Source organism: Myotis myotis, unplaced genomic scaffold (genome assembly GCF_014108235.1).
Source record: "Myotis myotis isolate mMyoMyo1 unplaced genomic scaffold, mMyoMyo1.p scaffold_m19_p_2, whole genome shotgun sequence".
Classification (NCBI taxonomy): domain Eukaryota; kingdom Metazoa; phylum Chordata; class Mammalia; order Chiroptera; family Vespertilionidae; genus Myotis; species Myotis myotis.
The window spans coordinates 34043112-34066828 of NW_023416324.1; the positions used below are offsets into that span (position 1 = coordinate 34043112).

Consider the following 23717-nt stretch of genomic DNA (forward strand, 5'->3'; position numbering starts at 1 on the left):
CGCGTGTCATAGGTTCGCCATCACTGGCCTAGAGGCTATTTTTTGGTAGAAAGTAACAAGCTGATTTATATTATGATGCAAGGTACCTATCAGAGTCAAAATAATTTTAAAGAGAACAATAAAGGTGGAGGACTAACTTTACTTAATTCTAATAAATATTATAATCCTCTCACTAATAACAGAAACCCAAATTACAAAGAAAGAAGTAAAATTACCTCTGTCTACAAATAATATGATCTTATACGTAGGAAACCCAAAAGGTTCTACACATACATGCACACGCGCGCGTGCGCACACACACACACACACACACACACACCCCACAAACTTAGAGCTAATAAATAAACTCAGCAAAGTTTCAGTATACAAAATCAACACACACACACAAAGTTGCATTCCTATACACTAGCAATGAACAACACAAAAAGGAAATTAAGATAATTCCATTTACAATAGCATCAAAAGGAATAAAATAATTAGGAAAAAATTTAACCAAAGAGATGAAAGTTTTGTACAATAAAAATTACAAAATATTGCCGAAAAGAATTTAAAAATAAAAAATAAAATAAGACATAAATAAATGGAAAGACATCCCATGTTTATGTACTGAAAAACTTAATATTGTTAAGATGACAGTGCCACCCAAAGTGATGTACTGATTCATTGCAAGCAATCAACAGAAAGGGGTGTGAAGTGGCATTTCATGATTTTGATTTGCATTTCCCTAATGACCAATGATGTTAAGCATCATTTCATGTGCTTATTGGCCATTTGTATATCTTCTTACAAGTAATATCTATTCAATTCTTGTGCCCATTTTAAAATTGAGTTGTTTGGGTTTTTTTGTAGAGCTGTAGACATTCTTTTTTTAAAAAAAATATCTTTATTGATTTCATAGAAACATCAATGATGAGAGAGAATCACTGATTGGCTGCCTCCTGCACGCCCCCGCTGGGAATTGAGCCCAGAACCCGGGCATGTGCCTTGACTGGGAATCAAACCATGACCTCCTGGTTCATAGGTCGATGCTCAACAGTAAGCTACACCAGCTGGGCTAATTGTAGACATTCTTTAAATATTTTGTTGGCTCCTCATCTAATGTGATTTGCAAATATTTTCACCTATTCTGTGGGTTGTCTTTTTCATTCTTTTGATAGTATTCTTTGATGCATGAAGATTTTTAATATTTACAAAGTTCCTTTTATTTCCTTGTTGCCGGTGTTTTTGATGTTATATCTAATAAATCATTGCCAGATCCAATGTTATGAAGCTTTCCCCCTATGCTTTATACTAAGAATTTTATGGTTTTTGTTTTTACATTTAGGTATTTGATCCATTTTGAGTTAATTTTTGTCTGAGGTGTGGTAAGGGTTCAACTTCATTCTTTTGCATATGGATATAGTTTTTCCAGCACCATTTGTTGAAAAGACTATTCTTTCCCCCATTGAATGAACTTGGCACCATCATTGAAAACCATTTGACCACTTCTTTCATTTGGGACCTGTTTCTTTGTTTCCACATTTGGCTACTTCCCTGTGTTATTTTAATGTGCCTCAGGCATGAAACAGCTCTGGCCACCAAGACAGGCATCAAGCTAGGATGAACTAAGGACTGCATGTCTGCTCTGCCCCTGATTGATATAAGAGCACCACCACCAATCAGGTGTCTCCTTGCTCATTGCCAGGGGGTGCCCTGTGTTTGTTTTTATGTATTAGGTAGAGCTGCTATGTGTCCTGGAATTGGTAGAGTGGCCTTGTGTAGGTGTCCTGTAAGGCCCAGTGGCTCAGCCTCTCCAGCCTCCTGAGCTGGGCACTCTAGGTGCACCCCTGTGTGGGCTGGGTACAGTCTTGTAGTTGAGATTTGATTGCTGTGGCATCACTGGGAGGAATTAACCTCCATGCCAATTGACTCTGAGGACCAGCTGTATCTACAATGGAAGAGCTGCAGTGCAGGAGATAACCCTATGGAGCAGGACTTGCTTCAGTGGGGCTTTGGTGCTCACTGAATCTGCCCCTTGTGTGTGTCACTTGTGGATGTGTAGAGTTGTAATCTGGTATGGTTTACAGCTGTCCACCAGGTGCACTGTCAGTCATTGCCTGGGGCCACCCAGCAAGAGCTACAGAGAGATCTGCAGATGGCTGCTATTTGTATTGGGCTAGGCAGTGCCCAGATGAGGCCCAACTGTGAGGCAAGGCTAGCTGGTACTAGTACCGGGTCTTGGGTCTTTTATTGATAGGTTTGAGGCATGCTGATTGTTTAAGAGATTTTGGCAAAGTCTGAAGCCTGAGCCAGGACAGGCCATTCATACGGAAAAGCAGCTGCAAACAGCTTGGAGGGGGCTGCAAATTGGGGCTAGATCTCAGGGAATCACCAGGGCAGAGCAAAGAGTGTGGGCCATGCTGATGGAAACTCAGATATGGCTGCCAGTCAGCTCTGCAACAAGGGAGGTCCCAGCACAGGAACAATGACCCCTGTGAAGATCCTGTCTGGGACAAAGCTGCCCCAAGTTCCTGCTCTGATGCCAGACAGTCTAGTTCCTCCCCATATGTCCCTGGATTCTCCCAAAGCTGCCGCCCAGTGCTGGAGCTCAGAGGAACCGGGACTGTGTAAGTTTGTGTGGAGGCCCTTTCAGAGAAACACCTGGGACTCCAGCAGCCTCCATGTCACTCAGTCACAATCCCTGCTGGTTTTTACAGGTGGAAGTTATGGGGACTTCTCTTCCCAGCTTTGGAACCCTGAGTTGGGAGGCTGGTGTGGGGCTTGGACCCAGTGCTCTTCACAGGTGATCTCTGCAGAAATGATCTCCCATGGGCAGAAGGCGGGGGGTTGGGGGGGGGAGTGGTAAGAGATCAACTGAAGGACTTATATGCATGCATATAAGCATAACCAATGGACATAAGACCCTGGGGGGTAGGGGAGGCCAGGGGATTGTCAAGGGTGGGGGGAAAAAGGAGACATATGTAATACCCTTTGTAATACTTTAAGCAATAAAACTAAAAAAAATATAAGTAAATAAATAAAAGCTAAAATAAATAAATAAATAAATAAATAAATAAATAAATAAGAAAAAAAAGAAAAGAAAAAAAAGAAATGATCTCCCTCCCAATTAAAGAAATGCCACACGTGGGTGTCAGATCAGCCCCTTCTGCGCCTTCACCCCTCCTACCAGTCTCAATGCACTTTCTTCTTTATTTCTTTAGTCGTAGGACTTCTAGTCAGCTAGATTTCAGGTGCTTCTGAATGATGTTTGTTCTATATTTTAGTTGTAATTTTGATGTGGTTGTGGGAGGCAGCGAGTACCAGCGTTTACCTATGTCGCCATCTTGGTTCTCCTTGAGTACTTCTTTTAATCATTCTGTTAGTGTACATCTACAGTGACAAATTTAATTTTCCTTTATCTGAGAATGTCTTGGTTTCCTCTTAATTCCTAGAGGATATTTTTTCTGGCAATGATTCTGGGTTAAGAGTTATTGTCATTCAGCATTTAAAAAGTTTTGCACCACTTCTTTCTGGCTTCCAAGAATTTTAATGAGAAAACCATTGTCATTTGAATTTTCTCTCATAGATGAGGCATTGTTTCTCTCCATGATTTCAAAATTTTTAACTTGTCTTTAGTTTTCAAAAGTTTGACTATAATGTTTTGATTTGAATTTCCTTGGATTTATTCTTTCTGGGATTCATTCAGATTCTTGAATATGTAGGTTCATGTCTTTTGCCATATTTTGGAAATTTTTAGCCATTGTTTCTTCAAGTACTTTTTCAGCTATGCCCTCTTTCTCTTCCCCTTTTAGGACGTAGATCACATAAATATTAGATTTTTTGTTGTAGTCCACAGATTCCTGAGGATCTGTTCATTTTTTCTTTTTAGTCTATTTCTTCTTTGTTGTTCAGATTGAGTTATTTCTATTGTTCTATTTGTAGGTTACTGATTCTTCCTTGTGATCCCTCTATTCTGCTGTTGAGTCCATCCATTGAATTTTTCTTTTGGTTATTATATTTTTCAATTTGAAAATTTCCATTTGGTTCATCTTTACATTTTCTGATTTTTGCCAAGACTTTCTGTTTTTTCATTTGTTTCAAGCATATTTTGCTCAATGAAGTATTTGTATGATGGTTGCTTTAAAAGGTCTAATACAGTGGTCGGCAAACCGCGGCTCGAGAGCCACATGAGGCTCTTTGGCCCTTTGAGTGTGGCTCTTCCACAAAATACCACATGAGGGTGCGCACGTACAGCGCGATGGAAACTTCGTGGCCCATGTGCAGAAGTCAGTTTTCGGAAAGGAGATAGACAAAACAAGTATACAAGACAAGTGTGGATGGGTTAGTTGGAAGGGGTCAACCTCAGTGAACGTACCTCAATCAGATTGAGGACATTTTTAGCAAAGGCTAGCTTAGGAGTACCCTAATTAAGTTAATAACAATGTACCTACCTGTATAGTTTAAGTTTAAAAAATTTGGCTCTCAAAAGAAATTTCAGTCGTTGTACTGTTGATATTTGGCTCTGTTGACTAATGAGTTTGTCAACCACTGGTCTAATATGTCTAACATCTCTGTAATTTATGGTTACCAGCTATTGATTGTCCTTTTTTTTCATAAATCAGTTTGATATTTTCCTCATTCTGGGTAGGAAGCATGATTTTTGACTGACACTTGGGTATTGGGGATTGTGTGTATGAGACGCTGGATTTTATCTCTTTTAGCCAGGTTTCTCTGACGCTGCTATGGCAGAGGAGAAAAGTGGCACATCACCTCATTACTGCCAGATTGGATTAGAAGTCCAAGTTTCTGATTTGGACTCTGCTGACATGCAGAGTGGGAGCTATTCATTACTGCTGGGCAAGTATGGGAGTTCTGGCTGTCCACTAGTGCTTCAACTGTTACCTCCTGCTTAGGAAAGATAGGAGAGCCTCATTCCTGCTCCCCATGTGACCTGCACTGACAGTACTGGGGCGGAGGGAAGTAGGCTCATTACTGCTGGGCAGTGGTGAAAGTCCTGACTCTCTACTAGGCCTCCTCTGACATTTTTAAAAAATGTAATGTATTTAAATGTAAATTTATATAACTTAATTTTTAAAGTGTCTATTTCATATAACTGGCTCACAAAATTCTTGAAAATTTAACAATCAGTTTTCATGAGCCAGCAGGAGCTGGCTTCAGCACAACTCTGTTAAAATGCAATGACCTTTGATCCAGCAACTCTACCACTAGGAATCTACCCTAAGGAATTCTAAATTTCTCTTAAATTCATCTGTACAACTGTTTACTTGACATCTCTTATTATGTGTCTACTAGGCATGTCAAATTTATTATATCCAAAACTAAACCCCTAGCTTTTATTCCATAAAACTTACTTCTTCTCCTGTGTTTTCTATCTCAATAAATGACCCACCATCATCGAAATGCTCAGGTATTAATAATCAGCCTTGACTCCTCTCTTCCTCTTATACCATCTGTACTATTAGCAAATCCTACTTACTGCATCACCAAAATATATTATGAATCTGATGACTTACCTTCTTCATCACTGAACCTCATTGGTCCTACTTAGCTGATATACCAACCTGTAAAGTAATTACTACGACTTTGGCCAAGACTGAGTTATACCCATCTCTGGGGATCCTACCCAAAGCACCTAGATAAATTGATTCTGGTAAAAATTGATTTTGGCTATAATGTTTCAGCATAATCAGTTAATTACTTACTTTATAAATATTAAATAATTTCATACATATATAATATAGGAGACTAAGTAGGAAACTAGGAAAGAAAAATAAACCCAGCATTTAGTGCTTATAATGCTCTATAAAATATTTTCATGTATATCAGGCTTTCAAATGTGAGTAAATTTATGTGACCTAACCAAATCTTTTTTTTTTTTAAAGGTATTTTTAATGATCTAAGACAATGCTTAATCTATCTTTTTCATATAGAATGGAATAATGTGATAATATATGCAAATTCATGGCAAATTCCTCTAAATGGAAAAAAATACTCTTTTTCTAAGACTCTTTAATTCACTGCTCACACACTTAAAAGAAAATATAAAAGAAAACCTGTTTTACACCTTTGTGCCAGTATCCTTTCAAACCTTTTTTAGTTTATTGCTGATTTCTCTGGTTTCTTCACTAGTCCCATGAGAGAATAGTTTTCTTCATTTGAAATATATAACTGCCAAATAGGACATAGTTCTAAACTTGAAACTTTCAGAGTCTTATAAAAGTTACTCGACTTTTTAACTGCAGTAACTATTTTATATTCAAAATTTTAGAAAAATCATAACTCTTTAAAAGAGATAAGCACTCTCCATTTAAACACATAAGATTATTAATGTTCAAGAAACTAATGTCTGTTAGATGCAATTTATATATTCAATACACATTTGAGTACCACTACATCTGAGGACTGTGATGGGTGCTGAAACAGTTAAGAAGACAAACTTGTTTTTTGCTACTTGAAATCACAGTTTTGGCCTATTTATGCAGATATTCTTTGTACTGTCTACATATGACCTAGATTCTTTTTAAGAAATAGTTTTTATTGATTTTTAGAGAGAGAAGAAGGGAGAGGGAGAGAGAAATATAAACATTGATGAGAGAGAATCATTGATCAGCTGCTTCCTGCATGCTCCCTACTGGGGATCCAGTCTGCAACCCAGATTTGTGCCCTGGCTGAGAATCAAACCAGGGACCTCTTGGTGCTTAGGAAGAGGCTCAATCCACTGAGCCACACCAGCCCCACTGACCTAGATTCTTAAACACTAGAGGCCTGGTGCATGAAATTCGTGCATGGGAGGGGGGGTCCCTCAGCCCAGCCTGCACCCTCTCTAATTCGGGATCCCTCTCATAATCCGGAACCACTGGCTCCTAACCGCTTGCCTGCCTGATGCCCCTAACTGCTCCCCCCTCCTGGCCTGAGCCCCCTAACTGCCTATCTGCTCTCCCTTCCTCTCCGTGACCTTCAGACCCTGGCACAGGTGTGCTGAGAGCTCTCTACCGTGGCCCTGCCCCATCCAGATTGGTTGTTACATAACAGTGTACCAGACAATTTGCATATTCCTCTATTATTAGTATAGATTTTTTTTTCATCCAACCCCCAATAGCTCACTCCCTTGTCTTTCAGTTCTAACGGTGCTAATGACTTTGGCTATCTTTGGTTCTTGATATCCTCTTCTTCCCTTAAACTTGTCCACATCTCTGAAATAGTCCCTTTATAAAACTATCTTAATTTAAATCCTCTTGAACATGCAATGCATTCTGAATGAAGGTTGATGTTAGAAATATTCAGATTTTGCTTAACTATTGACTTGTTTTGATAAATGCTTTAAAGAGCTAGCTGCTTATCTTCTAAAGTACCATTCCCATCACCTCCTCTACTGTCAACCTCAACTTTGTCTTTGTTTCCTTAATAGCTTTTACCTATAATTTATTTTTTTACTTGCTTATTTACAATCTTCTCCAGTAGACTATAAGTTACATAGGGCAAGAACCATGTTTATTTTTTTACTATTGTATTCCTTGTGACCAGCATATAAAAGATGCTTAATAAACATTTGCTTAGCCACTTATTCAACAAATATTCAACACGTACCTACTATGTACCAGGCTCTGTTTAAGATTCTGAAAACAGAAAAAATAAACCAAGTCCCTTCTCTTATGAAATGAATAAATAATTATATTCCAAATATGGATCTAAGAGCTATTCACAGCCCTTACATGAAGAAAGAATTCTATGGACAAGTAAATTTGGGAAGCGGTTACACAAAAGTTGTATTGACTTTTTTGTTGAAGGTCTCATCAGTTACTTTAATAAGCAAATGTGAGTTCACAGGAGGAGATCGATATATATGCAGTGTTTCATAAGTTCTTTTATCACAGAACCCATCTTTATTAAGTTGAATTTATTAGGGTGACATTGATTAATAAAAATATATAGGTTTCAGGTCTACAATTCTATAATACATCATCTGTATATTGCAGTGTGTGTTCACCACTGCAAGTTAAGTGTCCTTCCATCACCATTTATCCCGACTTTATCCTCTTTTACTTCCCCCACTCCCTTCGCTTCTGGTAGTCACCATACTGTTCAGAACCCACTTTTCAATGAGGAAAGGTAAATATTTCAAAATAGGCCATATTTAGAAGGGGGCATGGCTGTTGTTTTAGATTTTTAAGTGGGTCAGGAAAAATTTTATTAGAGGTACAATTTCCCTCTCTCTTATTCCTCTCCTACTTATTATCCTTTAATCAATTTATTTAAATATACAACACAAATTATTATTATTTAAGAGCAGGTTATGCCTCTTTTTGAAGATATAACACAAATTTAAAGTTTTGCAGTCGATTCATGAGATGATATGAAATTAAAGCAGATCTTCAGTATAATAGTTTGCTTCTCAAAGGTTGTACGCAATATTGAAAAAATTAACATGATTTCAAATCCATCCATATTTAATTTAGTTTTATACCAAAATAGCCTTAATCCACCTTACTGATTCACCAGGAGAGACTACTGCACAAACCATATACTTTTTCATTTCCATGTGTTCTTTTTTCCCCAGAAGTCCTACTTCCACCTCTTAATCTGTGTCTTTGAAAAAAATGTATGATCTCTGAGTCTCAGTCTATGAAATGAGATAATAATAGCTATCTCAAAAGATTATAAAAGATTATATATATATAAATCCTCTTATGAGTGGGAGGTTACAGATAAGCTAGGGGAACAGGTTAGCATGATGGATGTGGTAATGGATTAGAGTAGGAGACATCAGTAAGAATGCATGTTTAATTCATATAGATACAGAAGATTAAATATAGAAATATGTATCACAATGTGTATATATGTAAGTTGGGTTAGTGTATGCACACATACTTCTTTGTTCTGTCAGCTGAGAGGGCTTAGAAGAAATTACACCCTAAACACAATGAGCACATTTAGCACCTAGATCTTGGCTTCTAACGCTATTTTTCATGAAAAAGGAACTAGGCCTCCTTGGAGAGATAGATGATTCCAGGACTGTGGTAAAAAATATACAAGATAAGCCTATCTCATCTTATGGTATTAGAAGGTAGGAATTATTACACACACACACACACACACACACATTAATGGGATATGTAAGAAGGGCATAGGAGCCAACTGAAAGAACTCCTAATGGCCAAAGCTGGAACAATTTGAGCAAAAAAATAAATATACATTAATTATAACCCAAAGTATAAAATAAATATCCATGACTCCATACTGATGTAAATAAATGACTGAATAAATTAATAAGTAGAGGGAAGTAGACAGATCTCCCATGCAGAAGAATTCCAAAGAAATATTGGACATATTCCAATCTAAAGAAAGAGGAGCACAAGTTCGCACTTCTTCCATGTGGGCTGCACATAGTGGCTTTCTTCCAAACAGTACCATATAGAAAGGGTAAAAAATAATAGCTTTATAGTGAAGAAGTCTGACTAACACTACTTTAATCAGGTGATCAGGGTCAACATCAATAGTCATAAGTCATGTTGGCGGTATGTAACCTTAAAATGATATAATGAAAAGGACACTTTACGTTTGTAATGTCCCTCAAAAATGTCCCAAACTCACAACATTGCATACTTATTAAAATAGCCAAAATCTAGAACACTAACAATACCAAATTTGGGCAAGGATGTGGGTCCACCATTAACTGGACCCATTTCTTAGGGCAGTCCCCCATTTTTCTTTTCACTCTACTGCTTTTATGACTTCTTTCTACTCCCCAAACTTCATGCAAATTCCTGGTTTGTCTAGCAATCTGGTCTTTTAAGTCTAAATCCCAGGAATAGAGATATAGTTTAGGTTAAAGTTTGAAACCTATCTAGAGTTAGTAATGTACCAAGGATGGGGTAGTGGGAGGGGTCTTCTCTGAATGAAGACAATAAGAGGGAACTAAGTTTAGAGAATGAAAAACAATAACAAAACTAATTCAAAGTACATCTGCTTTTTATTTTCACCATGCACCAGCACTTTGAAATCATGTCAAGTGATCAAATATTCCTCTTCCCAAAATCTTTTGTTAGTCTCAGTTCTAAACCAGGGGTGAGGAACATCTGGGCGGGCCATATAAGGCCTGAGGAATCATTTGGTCTGGCCCTGCCAAGGCATTAGGGGTGAGTTAATTAAATGTTTGACCAAATATAGAAGGTTAATTTTTAAGTTGATAATTTCATATGGCCCGCAAATGATGTTATAAATATCCAAATTGCCCTTGGTCTCTTTCTAAATAATTTTGTGGTTACACTGTCAGTTTTAATGATAAGCTTCCAATTAGCACATTTTTGTATTCTACATGGATACAAAATTTAATTTGGAATCAGCCTCCAACACACTCAGACTCAGATGCTTTTTTGTTGTTGCCGTTAATTCTCACTCAAGGATAGTTTTCCATTGATTTTTAGAGAGAGTGGAAGGGGGAGGGGGAGACAGAGAGAGAAATATTGATGTGAGAGAGATACATCAACTGGTTGCCTCCTGCATGAGCCCCAACCAGGGCTGGGGATTGAGCCTGCAACTGAGGTACATGCCCTTAACTGGAATGGAACCCGGGACCCTTCAGTCCGCAGGCCACTGCTCTATCCACTAAGCCAAACCAGCTAGGGCTCACATTTGTTTTTAAAGTAAGTTCATAATGGTTCAGAATTGCTTGAGTTTACTACAGGGGTCTCCAACCCCTGAGCTACTAAATATTTTTGCATTTAAACAGAATTTTTTGATATAAATAATAAATAATAACAGATGAAAAAAGAATTGAGTTTCTTCAATTCTGTCATTTTACATGATTAAATGGAGTCCCTATCTGTGTTTAAAATTTTAAATTCAGGGACATTTGAAAGCTACTAAAATCAATTTTAAAGAAACAGATATGTAATGTCTAAAATTTATCGTTAAATGGGACTTTTGTGAATCTTTGCCAAGTGTATCTTTTTGTTTTAGACTTTTTCTAACTATTTGTAGATATGTTGCTTTTATTTGAAAGAAACTTATAAAAATTAAAGTCAATAGGAAAAGTTCTTGCCTGGCCATCATGGCTCAGTGGTTGAGTGTCAACCTATGAACCAGGAGGTCATGGTTCAATTCCCGGTCAGGACACATGCCCGAGTTTCAGGCTCAATCCCCAGTGTGGGGCATGTAGGAGGCAGCAGGTTGATGAATCCATCTCATCATTGATTTTTCCCTCTCTCACTCTGTTTCTCTCTCTCTCCAATCAGCAGCGAGTAAAGATAAATTGACAAATCTGGCTATATTCTCTATTAAATATGGGTATATTAAGATCAATTTTGATGAAGTCATTGACAAATATGCAGAAATTAAGGATAAAAAATAAAATGTTATACATTACTGCAACAGAACAATATGTAAATATACATTACTTTCCCCTTTAAAAAATAAACTCATTAAAAAGTATTAATCCTTTATTTTTTATTTTTCCATACTGTGATATTTATTTATTTATTCTTTGTTCTATTTTCAACAAAAGAAGATTCTCAACCCATGCATATATGACAAAGAAGCCAAGAACATATGATGGGGGAAGGGTTGTCTCTTTAATAAATGGTGTTGAGAAAATTGCACAGTCACATACAAAAGAATGAAACTGGACCATTATCTTACACCATATACAAAAATGAACTGAAAATGGATTAAAGGCTTGAACATAAGACCTGAAACCATAAAACTCCTAGAAGAAAACACAGATGGTAAGTTCTTTTACATTGGTCTTAGTGATGATTTTTTTGATCTGACACCAAAAGCAAAGACAACAAAACAAAAGCAAAAGTAAACAAATGGGACTATGTCAAACTAAAAAGCTTCTGCACAGCAAGGGAAATCATCAACAAAATGAAAAGGCAAACCTACCAATTGGGAAAAAATATTTTCAAATCATGTATATGATAATGGTCTAATAATTAAGATATATAAACAACTCATACAACTCAATATCAAAACAACAAATAATCTTATTTAAAAATGGGCAGAGGAGCCCGGCCGGCATGGCACAGTGGTTGATTCCTGGGTTCGATTATGACCAGGTTCTGGCCTCGATCTCCAGTGTTGAGCATGTAGGAAACAACCAATCAATGATTCTCTCTCATCATTATATCATTATTCTCTCTCTCTCTCTCTCTCTCTCTCTCTCTCTCTCTCTATATATCTCTCTCTCTCTCGCTTCTTCTCTGAAATAGATAATAATAATAATAATAATAATAATAATAATAAAAAAATGGGCAGAGGACCTGGATAGACATTTTCCCAAAGAAGACAAACAGATGGCAAACAGGTACATGAAAAGGTGCTGATAATTATCAGGGAAATGAAAATCAAAATCACAATGAGATATCACTTCACACCTGTTTGAATAGCTATTATTAAAAAAACAACAAGCAACAAGTGTTGGCAAGGATGTGGAGAAAAAGGAACCCTGGTGCACTGTTGATAGGAATGAAAATTGATGCAGCCACTATGGAAAACAGTATATGGAGGTTCCTCAAAATATTAAAAATAGTACTATCATATGATCCAGAAATTCTGCTTCTGGGTATTTATCCAAATAAAATGAAACACTAATTCACAAGGATATATGTATCCCTATGTTCACTGCAGTATTATATACCATAGCCATGATATGAAAACAACCCCAATGTCCATCAATAGATGATTGGATAAAGAAAATGTGGCATTCATATACAATGGAATATTATTCGGCCATAAAAAGAAGGAAATCTTACCATTTGTGACACAAGGGGTGGAACGTAAGTGTATTACGCTAACAGAAATAAATCAGACAGACAAAGACAAATGCCAGGTGATTTCTCTTATATATGAAATCTAAATAAACAAACAAAAACCAAACTCATAAGTACAAAAAACATTTCTTTTTCAATTACAGTTTACTTTCAATATTATTATGTATTGGTTTCAGGTGTACAGCATAGTGGTTAGACAATCATATATTTTACAAAGTATTCCCCCAATATTTCCTATACCCACTTGGCACCATACATAGTTATTGCAATATTATTGATTATATTCCCTATGCTGTCCTTTACATCCCCATGATTATTTTGAAATGACCAATTTGTACTTGTTAATCCCTCCACCTTGTTTACCCAGTCTCCCAATACTCCTCCTCTCTGAGAACCACTGGTCTGCTCTATAGAGAACATATTGATGATAGCCAGGAGCAGGGGGTAAGAGGTGGGCAAAAAGGGTGAAGGTGGTCAAAAGGTATAAACTTTCAGTTATAAAATAAATAAGTTCCGCCCTGGCCAGTGTAATTTAGTTGGTTGGAGCATTGTTCCATGCACCGGAAGGTTGTGGATTGATTCCCCATCAATGGCACATACCTAGGTTGTGGGTGTGATCCCCAGTCAGGGCGTGCATAGGAGGCAAGGGATCTCTCTCTCTCTCTCTCTCTCTCTCTCTCTCTCTCTCTTTCTCTCTCTCTCCCTCACACCCTCCCTCTCTTTCTTCCTCTCTAAAATCAATTAAAAGAAAAGAAATAAGTCCTGGGGATGTAATGTGCAGTATGGTAACTATAGTTAATAATATTGTATTGTATATTTGAAAGTTTTAAAGAAACTAGATATTAAAAGTTCTCATCACACACAAAAATATATTTCTAACTACATGTGGTGATGAATGTTAACTAGACATATTGTGGTAATCTACACTAATAAAAGACAAAGATGCTAACTGACCGTACCTTTGCTATGCCAAGCCATGCCCACCAGCCAATCAGAGCGACTATATGCAAATTAACCCAACCAAGATGGCGGCCAGCAGCCATGGAGCTGGAGCAAGCAGGAGGCTTCGTTGCTGCAGTGACGGAGGCAGCCTAGCTTCCCGCCAGCTCTGGCCAGCTGTGGCCTCTGCAAAAGGCAACAAAATTTCAATTATAGAAGCTAAATAAATCCCAGATACCTGCTTCCAGCCAGCCTCCACTGGGAGCTTGGGTGGCTGGGGGGTGTGGTCAGCCTGCAAACAGCCATCAGCCCCTCACCCAGGATGGCCACACCCTCATGGGGTGAGGGTTCCCGCTGGGGGGCTTGACCAGCCTGCAAACAACCATCAGTCCCTTACCCAGCCCAGGCTGGCCAGGCACCCCAGCGGGGACCCCCACCTTGAAGGGGCTGTGGCCAGCCTTCAAACAGCCATCAGCCACTCACCCAGGCTGGCCAGGCACCTCAGTGGGACCCCCACCCTGATATGGGGCGCCCTTCAGAGCAAACCAGCAGGCCCCCACCCATGCATCAGGCCTCTGTCCTATATAATAAAAGGGTAATATCACACTGACCCTAATAGCAGGAATCACTGGTCACTATGACACACACTGACCACCAGGGGGCAGACGCTCAATACAGGAGCTGCCCCTTGGTGGTTAGTGTGTTCCCACAGAGGGAGCTCTGCTCAGCCACAAGCCAGGCTGCCAGCTGCCAGTACAGCGGTGGTGGTGGGAGCCTCTCCCGCCTCCTCAGCAGCACTAAGGATGTCTGACTGCAGCTAGGCCTGCTCCCCTCTGGCAAGTGAACATCCCCCGAGGGATCCCGGGCTGCCAGAGGGATGTCTGACTGCCAGCTTAGGCCCAATCCCCCAGGGAGCGGGCCTAAGCCAGCAGGTGGACATCCCCCAAGGGGTCCCAGACTGCGAGAGGGCACAGGCCGGGCTGAGGGACCCTCCCAAGTGCACAAATTTTTGTGCACCGGGCCTCTAGTCATTTTATAATATACACAAATATTGAATCATTATGTTGTAAACCTGAAACTAATATAATGTTGTATGTCAATTATCTATATCATAAAAGGCCTGTGGTCATGATGCCATCACGGCACCACAACCAACTACTGGACTCACCAGGAGGTGCATTGATGGGTCCCATGGCAGCCGTGGCGGGTGGGACTTCTGGAGCATTGCAGGCCACCAGCAGTGTCTGCGGAGTGTGCGAGGCTTCATGGGTGGCAGACATGGCCCTGATGGCAGATTAGGCCTAGGGGCCCTACACACGCCTGATTTAATCGTGCACTGGGCCTCTAGTATCTCAATAAAAAAAATTCTCACTGTCTGCATTTATTTTCTGACATTATGACTATTCATTTCATTTTCTGCTCTTTACTAAAAATAATTTTCCACCTAGAGGAAAAATGTGTTTACAAAATGAACCAATTCTGGTATCAAATACACTAAGTACACCTCTGCCCATAGGAAAAAATTTTAATATTTTAAGAATGAGCTTAAGAATGTTCTCCTTTCCTGAACACACCCTGTCTCTAAATTTATGGCACTTTACTTATTTATATTTTATTCTGAATCATTCACCAATTTGTACATCTTATAAAATACCTTAACTCCCCTACATAGACTGCAAATTCCATGTAATAGAAAATCAATGAACATAAATGTAATAAACATTCTATTCTTACTGCATCCTAACTTGACCAAAAACTAAATTTGAATTTTAGAAGGAAGGTTAAGCACTGAAATGTAATGATTCCAAATTTAGCTGATCATGTTCTGAGGCAACTCCATCCTTATTTAAAAATAATAATCATTATAACAGTTGTACTCTCTACCTCTGTGACATGTCTCTGGTACCACCCATATCACATATCCAGAATTCATCTCTGATTTAAGCTGTATTTGTGTTAGGTCATTCCAATTCACTTCACACTGCCAGTCTCCTACTCAAATATTTCTGCATTCTGCCCTAAGGTCTTCTTTAGACATAATGGGAGCTTAATCAGCCCATTTGGCAAGCGCAGCTCATATGAGCAGAGAATTTTTTTAAAATATATTTTTATTGATTTCAGAGAGGAAGGGAGAGGGAGAGAAAGATAAAAACATCAATGATGAGAGAATCATTGCTTGGCTGCCTCCTGCATGCCCCACACTGGGGATCGAGCCCGCAAGCCGGGCATGTGCCCTGGGCCGGAATCAAAACCCAGGACCCTTCAGTCTGCAGGCTGATACTCTACCCACTGAGCCAAATTGGCTAGGGCATGAGTGGAGAATTTAACCCATATCTGAGGAACCTTTGTTAAGCTTGACATGGCTTCAATTAACTTTTTGAAAATTGTGTAACCATATATTACATGGAGATACTGAAACCTGAAGTCAGTAAATGAACTGAACTATAAGCATGGTACCGCGAAATTAACAAAAAGCAATTGCCCTGACACATAACACATTGATTGCTCAATCTCTTGGTAAATATGGCATCATCTGCATGGCAGATCTGATTCATGAGATCTATACTGTTGGAAAATACTTCAAAGAAACAAACAACTTCTTGTGGCCCTTCAAATGATCTCTCCATACTATGATATTTATTTATTTATTCTTTGTTCTATTTTCAACAAAAGAAGATTCGCAACCAATGCATATGTGGTCAATTAATTTATGTCAAAGGAGCCAAAAATATACAATGGAGAAAGGACAGTCTCTTTAATAAATGGTGTTGAGAAAATTGTACAGCTACATGCAAAAGAATGAAACTAGAAAAGAATGAAAAGAGAATTTACTGGCTAGTTACTCCTGTGTCCTGTCTCCCATTGTCAAAGTTTGCCCCTAAAGAGTTATGCTTTCCAGTCATTTGGCCTCTCCTGTACTTCCTGGACAAGCAAGATCTCATACTCTGTAGTATTATCCTTCATCTGAGTCTGGACTTTATGGGAGGAGTCAGATACTTCAAGATTCAGTTGTGAAACCAGTTGGATCCATTGGAGTCTGTAGAATTGGTCACGGGGCAGTAGCTGGGGCTGAGCAAGCAGCTGAGGGCCTGTAAGACTAGTGGAAAATCATAGGCAATGCATAAAAAGTGTCAAATACACTCCTAAATCTATAATGGTGGCCTTGACAGTTCCATTTAGATGGTCTACAGGCATCTCAAGCTCAACATGACAAATATTTTCAAACATTTTTCTTACAATGTATTACATACCCATAGAAACGTTTTTTAATCCACACCCAAGGGTATGTTTATTGATTTTAGAAAGACAGGAAGGAAGAGAGAAAGAGAGAGAGGGAAAGAAAGAGAGAAAGAGAAACATCAATGTGAGAGTGAAACATTGATTGGTTGCCTCCTGCATGCCCCTGAGTGGGGATGGAACCCGCAACCTAGGTACATGCCCTGACTGGAAATCAAACCCACAGCCTCTTAGTGCATGGGAAGACACTCCGACCAACTCAGCCATACCAGCCAGGGCCACAGAAAACTTTTTTAAAAAGCTACAGGGAGAGAGAATATATTTGCAACACATAAAAATTACAAAGGACCTATTCTAGAAAAATATATAAAAAGGTGCTTCAAATCATTAAAAAGTAGATATCTTATTTTTTGTGTATAAGATGCCCCATGTATAAGATGCCCCCCACTTTTCCAACCCAAAATTAAGAAATAAATATTTTAAACATAAAACAGAACACATTTTTATTTAGTAATTACCTCAAGGTAATGTTTACATACTAGCACTATGATATTATGCAGCATATCACTTTATTCAACCTCTGTTGCATCACTACTCTCTTCTTCATCACTATTAGTTCCAGACATATTTCTTCAACTTCTATTGTATCACTACTCTCTTCTGAGCCACTGCCTATATATGTGAGATTATCCTCATAAACTGGTGGCATTTTCTGAGCTAACTTTGTTCATGGTCTCATGGCCAACCCTTCTCTCCTCATGAAATTAAAGCACCATTTTGCCTTTCCTGTAAAATCAACAATGTTCATTTCACTTGCAAATATTCTTGTCTGACATTGAATAAGCTTGGTTGACACACACAAGCCACTCTGGCTCTGCTCCATAATCCAAGTCTTAAGCCTCTGCTCCAAGTTTGCCCATTTTGCTGGTTTTCCTCTTAAGGCCTTCATTTTTTCTGGCATCTTAAGGAGTTGTTCTTCCTGTTTTCTCCACTGTCTGCTCATACATTCAGTGGGAGGAGGTCCAAATTCTCTCTCTGCAGCTCTATGTTCATGCTCTTTTGCATAGCTGATTATATTCAGTTTGAATCTTGCAGAGTAAGATAATCGCTTACCGGTACTTATCTTTTTTATTTTTTGATATCTTTATGGGCTCATATGTTCTGGTCCCTGTTGCATCTGCACACTCTCCACCTCCACCTCCAATTACGGCATCAGCTGATGTCAGTAACAATAATGCTCATGATTGGAGGAAGCCTGTTCGACAAGGTATGAGCAGCTACATACCTGTGCAGCTCCCTCCTTGGCTGACTACCATGTATAAGATGCCCCTCGATTTTCAGTCTGATTTTAGAAAAAAATAGTGTCTTATACACGGAAAAATATGGTAACCCAGATGAAAAAAAGAGGCAAAAGACTAACATATTTCACAAAAAGAAAAATTCGGCCCAGGCCAGTGTTTCTAAGTGGTTAGAGCATTGGCCTTTGCACCAAAGGGCCATGGGTTTGATTCACAGTCAAGGGGTCTTGGAGTTCCAGGTTCAATCCCCAGCCCCGATTGGGGCGCATGCGGAAGGCAACCAATCGATGTGCCTCTCACATAGATGTTTTTTTCTTTCTCTTTCTCTCTCCCTCCCTTCCTCTCTCTATCTCCCCCTCTCCCTCTTTTCTACTCTCTCTGAAAAAAAAACAAAACAAAAGTCAATGGAAAAAAATATCCTCTGGTGAGAATTAACTAAAAAAAGAAAAAAGAAAAGAAAAATCCAATGCCCATAAATACATGAAAATAGCTCAACTTAATTAGTGATCAGGAAAATTCACTATAAATTATAATAATAATTCCACTTGTGGATAGAATATAGTGGAAAGGATAGACCAATGTTCTCTTGCAACAACTAGAAAAAAATGTATAAATTGTAAAAATCATATTTTAAAAGATATCAGTATTTATTTAGATGAATTAAAATTTCAGCGGGAATAGCCCTTTCCAGGTAAGCTGACAATAGCCAATTGTTTTCTTTTCTCATTATACTAGCTGATTCTAGGCACAGACAGGGGAATTGGGCTTAGCCTATTCAGAAGACTTCTTGGGAGAAAAAGAAACAAAAAACCATTTGATAGCCACAGTGGCTGGCATAATGAATTGGAATTTAGAAGTACCTCAAATGTGTAACCAGTTTATCACATGGGGGGTTTTCTGACAGAACAGATCAGAAAGCTGGTTGGTGAGCCTGGGCCGGGGAGGCTGAGTAAAATTTCATGGTACTTAGGATACAGAGTCTCACTAAAGTGAATGGGCCTGCAATAAACACACAGCAGGTTTCCCTCTCAAGAAAACTGCCAGAGCCCTGGCCAGTTTGGCTCGGTGGATAGAGTGTCGGCCTGCGGTCCCAGGTTCGATTCCAGTCAAGGGCATGTACCTTGGTTGCAGGCACATCCCCAGTGTGTGTGTGTGTGTGTGTGTGTGCGGGGGGGGGGGGGGGGGGTGTGCAGGAGGCAGCTGATCGATGTTTCTAACTTTCTATCTCTCTCCCTTCCTCTCTGTAAAAAAATCAATAAAATATATTTTAAAAAAAGAAAAACAAAAAGAAAACTGCCAGATTTTAAACCTACATGAGGAGAGAAACAAAAGAATTAAGTTCAAAACTTCAAAGATTGCATAGAAATTTTAGAGCTGAGGAGACTAATCAGACTTTTAATCAAAAGCCTGGGCACAGCTGGCATGGCTCAATGGTTGAGCGTTGACCTATGAACCAGGAAGTCATGGTTTGATTCCCTGTCAGGGCACATGCCTGGGTTGCTGGTTCAATCCCCACTCAGGGGCGGGGGGCGGGGGTAGGGAGGGTGCAGGAGGCAGCCAATCAGTAATTCTCTCTCATTGATGTTTCAATCTCTCTCTCCCTCTCCCTTCTTCTCTGAAATCAATAAAAATATATTTTTAAAAAACAACAACCCTGGGATGGTTGCACTTGAGGATGGGATCTGGGCTGAAAAGATAGAGTAAAATTTATTTGTGTTTCATGGTGTTCAAACCTTTGACTAAAACTCCAGTGGTGTTTCAGACTTCTCCCAGAGAAGGTCAATACTGCAGACCTACGAAGCTTTCAATGAAAAGCTCAGAAGAGCCACCTCTAAAGAACAAGGACAAATCAGAGGTGGAGAGGGCTTTACTAAAACTGCTCCTCTGCCCCACAGCTCAATTCCAGATTGTTCTAACATGATTTCACCTTACTCCATTTACTTAGAGAAAGAGTGAACTATATCTGGGATAAAATATCATAGCCAGTATTTTCTATGGTCCTATTTTATACAATGTCTACTTATAATTAAAAATAACACCAATAATCAGGATATAAAACAAACAGGCCAAAATGGGGAGTGAGCACAAGGGCTCCAGAGGTGCAACTGTGGACCATAGTGCCCCCCACTCTCTCACTGGCGGTCATCACCACAATTCAGCTAGGCTCTTGGAATGTAATGTGATGGAGCAGAAAGCACCAGGGCAGAGCAGAAAGCATCAGGGGGCGGGGGGGAGTGGGAGCAGGAGTTGTAAGACTGAGTGGGCTGGGGAGCCAGCTTGCACCTGCACAGCAGTTCACACATTGTGGTTGGGTTTGATCCTCATAGTCAGTCAGTCTAAGGTCAATCCCACCCACAAATGAGCCAACAGCAATTAAGACTAAATAAGACTCAATTACAAAAGGAGAGCCCACATAACCCACATAAGAAACATTCCTAGAGCACTCATCTCAGCAGATCAAGGAGACCAAACCACTGGACATCTACAATATAACACCACCCCACAGAAATTTAGAGTCATAGCAGATCTATCTAGTACATAGAAACAAACACAAAGAGACAGCTAAGCCTTGGCTGGTTTGGCTCATTGGTTACAGGGTCAGCCCAAGGACTGGGGGTCATGAGTTCGATTCCCAGTCAAGGGCACATACTTCGGTTGCAGGCTTCATCCTGGCCAGGGTCAGGGCACATATGGGAGGCAACCAATTGATGAATCTCTCTCACATCAATATCTCTCTCTCTCTATCTCCCCCCTCCCTTCCACTCTAAAAATCAATGGAAAAAATATCCTTGGTAAAGATGAAAAAAGAGAGAGACAACCAAAATTAGGAGGGAAAAAAAAAAAAACAGGTCCCAAATGAAAGAACAGGGGGTGTCTACAGTAAAGGAGCTAAATGAAATGGAGGGACACAATCTATCAGATATAGAATTCAAAGTAATAGTTATAAGGATGCTCAAGGAATTTAGTGAAAACTACAACCACATGAAAAATAACATAGAACCCATGAAAAAGAACCAGTCAGAAATGAAGAATATCATATCTGAAATAAAAAAATACAGTGGCCCTGGCTGGGTGGCTCAGTTGGTTGAAGTGTCATCCTGTATATCAAAAAGATTGTGGGTACAATTCCCAGTCGGGGCATATACCTAGGTTGTAGGTTTGATCCCTGATTAGGGCATGTACAGGAGGCGACTGATGAATGTTTTTCTCTGACATAGATGTTTCTCTGTATATATATCTCCCTTTCTACCTCTCTAAAAAATTAATTAAAAAAACATATCCTTGCCCTGGCTGGTTTATTCAGTGGAAAGAATGTTGGTCTGTGGACCAAAGGGTCCCAGGTTTGATTCCAGTCAAACACACATACCTCAGTTGCAGGATCCTCCCTGGCCTGAGCCCTGGTCGGGGTTTGTGCAGGAGGCAACCAATCAATGTGTTTCTATCACATCCATATTTTTCTCTGTCTTTCCTTCTATGTTCAACTCTCTCTAAAAGTATAATGGAAAAATATACTCAGGTGAGGATTAGAAAAAAAACATATCCTTGGGCAAGGATTTAAAGAAATACACTGGAGGAATAAAAAGTATGTTGGATGAAGCAGAGGATTGAATTAGTGATTTGGAAGACAAGGTAGGAAAAAATATCCAATCAGAGCAGCAAACAGAAAGAAGAATTTAAAAAATGAGGATAGCTTAAGGGAACTTTGGGACAACATGAAGTGTAACAACATTTGCATCATAGGCATACCAAAGGAGAAGAAAACAAGGAATCAAGAACCTATTTGAAGGAATAATGACTGAAAACTTCCCTAACCTGGTGAAAGAAAAAGACCCACAAGTCCAGGAATCACAGAGAATCTCAAACAAGATGAACCTAAAAGGCCCACACCAAGACACATCATAATTAAAAGGGTTAAGGTTAAAAACAAAGATTACCTTAAAAGCAATAAGAGAAAAGCAATTAATTACCTACAAGAAATTTCCCATAAGACTGTCAGATGATCTCTCAACAGTAACATTTGAGGACAGAAGGGATTGGCAGGAAATATTCAAAGTGATGAAAAGTAAGGACCTACAAGCAAGACTACTTTACCCAGCAATGTTATCATTTAAAATTGAAGAAATAAAGAGCTTCCCAGACAAGAAAAATTCAGAAGAATTTGTTATCACCAAACTATGATTAAAAAATGTTAAAGGGCCTGCAAGAAGAAGAAGAAGAACAAGGAGGAGGAGGAAGAGAAGGAGGAGGAGGAGGAGGAGGAGGAGGAGGAGGAGGAGGAGGAGGAGGAGGAGACAAACAGAAAACAACAAAAAAGGAATAGAACTGAAAGAATAAATTGGCAATAAATACATACCTAATACCTGGCCAGTGTTTGAGCATCAACCTATGAACCAGGAGGTCATGGTTCGAGTCACGGTCAGGGTACATACTTGGGTTGCAGGCTCAATCCCCAGTAGGGGATGTGCAAGAGACAGCAGATCAATGATTCTCTATCATTATTGATGTTTCTACCTCTCTCTCCCTATCCTTTTCTCTCTGAAATCAATGAAAGTTATATTTTATTTTATTTTATTATTTTGCATTTTTAAATAAATCTTTATTATTCAGATTATTACAGTTGTTCCTCTTTTTCCTCCCATAGCTCTCCTCCACCCAGCTCCTACCCCACCCCTTTCCCTTACCGCCCCCCCACAACTGTCTTTGTCCATAGGTGTACAATTTTTGTCCAGACTCTTCCCGCACCCCCACACCCCCTTCCCCCCGAGAATTGCCAGTCTACTCTCTTTCTATGCCCCTGATTCTATTCTATTCACCGGTTTATTCTGTTCGACAGATTTTTTTATTCACTTGATTTTTATATTCACTGTTGATAGATATGTATTTGTTGTCACTTTGTTCTTCATAATTTTTATCTTTACCTTTTTCTTCTTCCTCTTAAAGAATACCCTTCAGCATTTCATATAATACTCGTTTGGCGGTGATGAACTCCTTTAGCTTTTTCTTATCTGTGAAGCTCTTTATCTGACCTTCAATTCTGAATGATAGTTTTGCTGGGTAGAGTAATCTTGGTTGTAGGTTCTTGCTATTCATCACTTTGAATATTTCTTGCCACTCCCTTCTGGCCTGCATAGTTTCTGTTGAGAAATCAGCTGATAGTCGTATGGGTACTCCCTTGTAGGTAACTTTTTTTCTCTTGCTGCTTTTAAGAGTCTCTCTTTGTGTTTTGCCCTTGGCATTTTAATTATGATGTGTCTTGGTGTGGTCCTCTTTGGATTCCTTTTGTTTGGGGTTCTCTGCACTTCCTGGACTTGTAAGTCTATTTCTTTCACCTGAAAATGACCATCAGCCCCTCACCCAGGCTTTCCAGGCACCCCAGTGGGACCCCCCTACCCTGATGGGGCTGTGGACAGCCTGAAAATTGCCCTCAGCTGCTCACCCAGGCTGGCCACACCCCCATGGGGTGAGGGTCCCT

General features: G+C 39.3%; 1 pseudogene; it reads right to left on the reverse strand.

The window, feature by feature from the left end:
* Positions 1–1544: 1544 nt before the first annotated feature.
* On the reverse strand, positions 1545–1689 carry LOC118678028 (annotated as a pseudogene).
* Positions 1690–23717: the final 22028 nt, after the last annotated feature.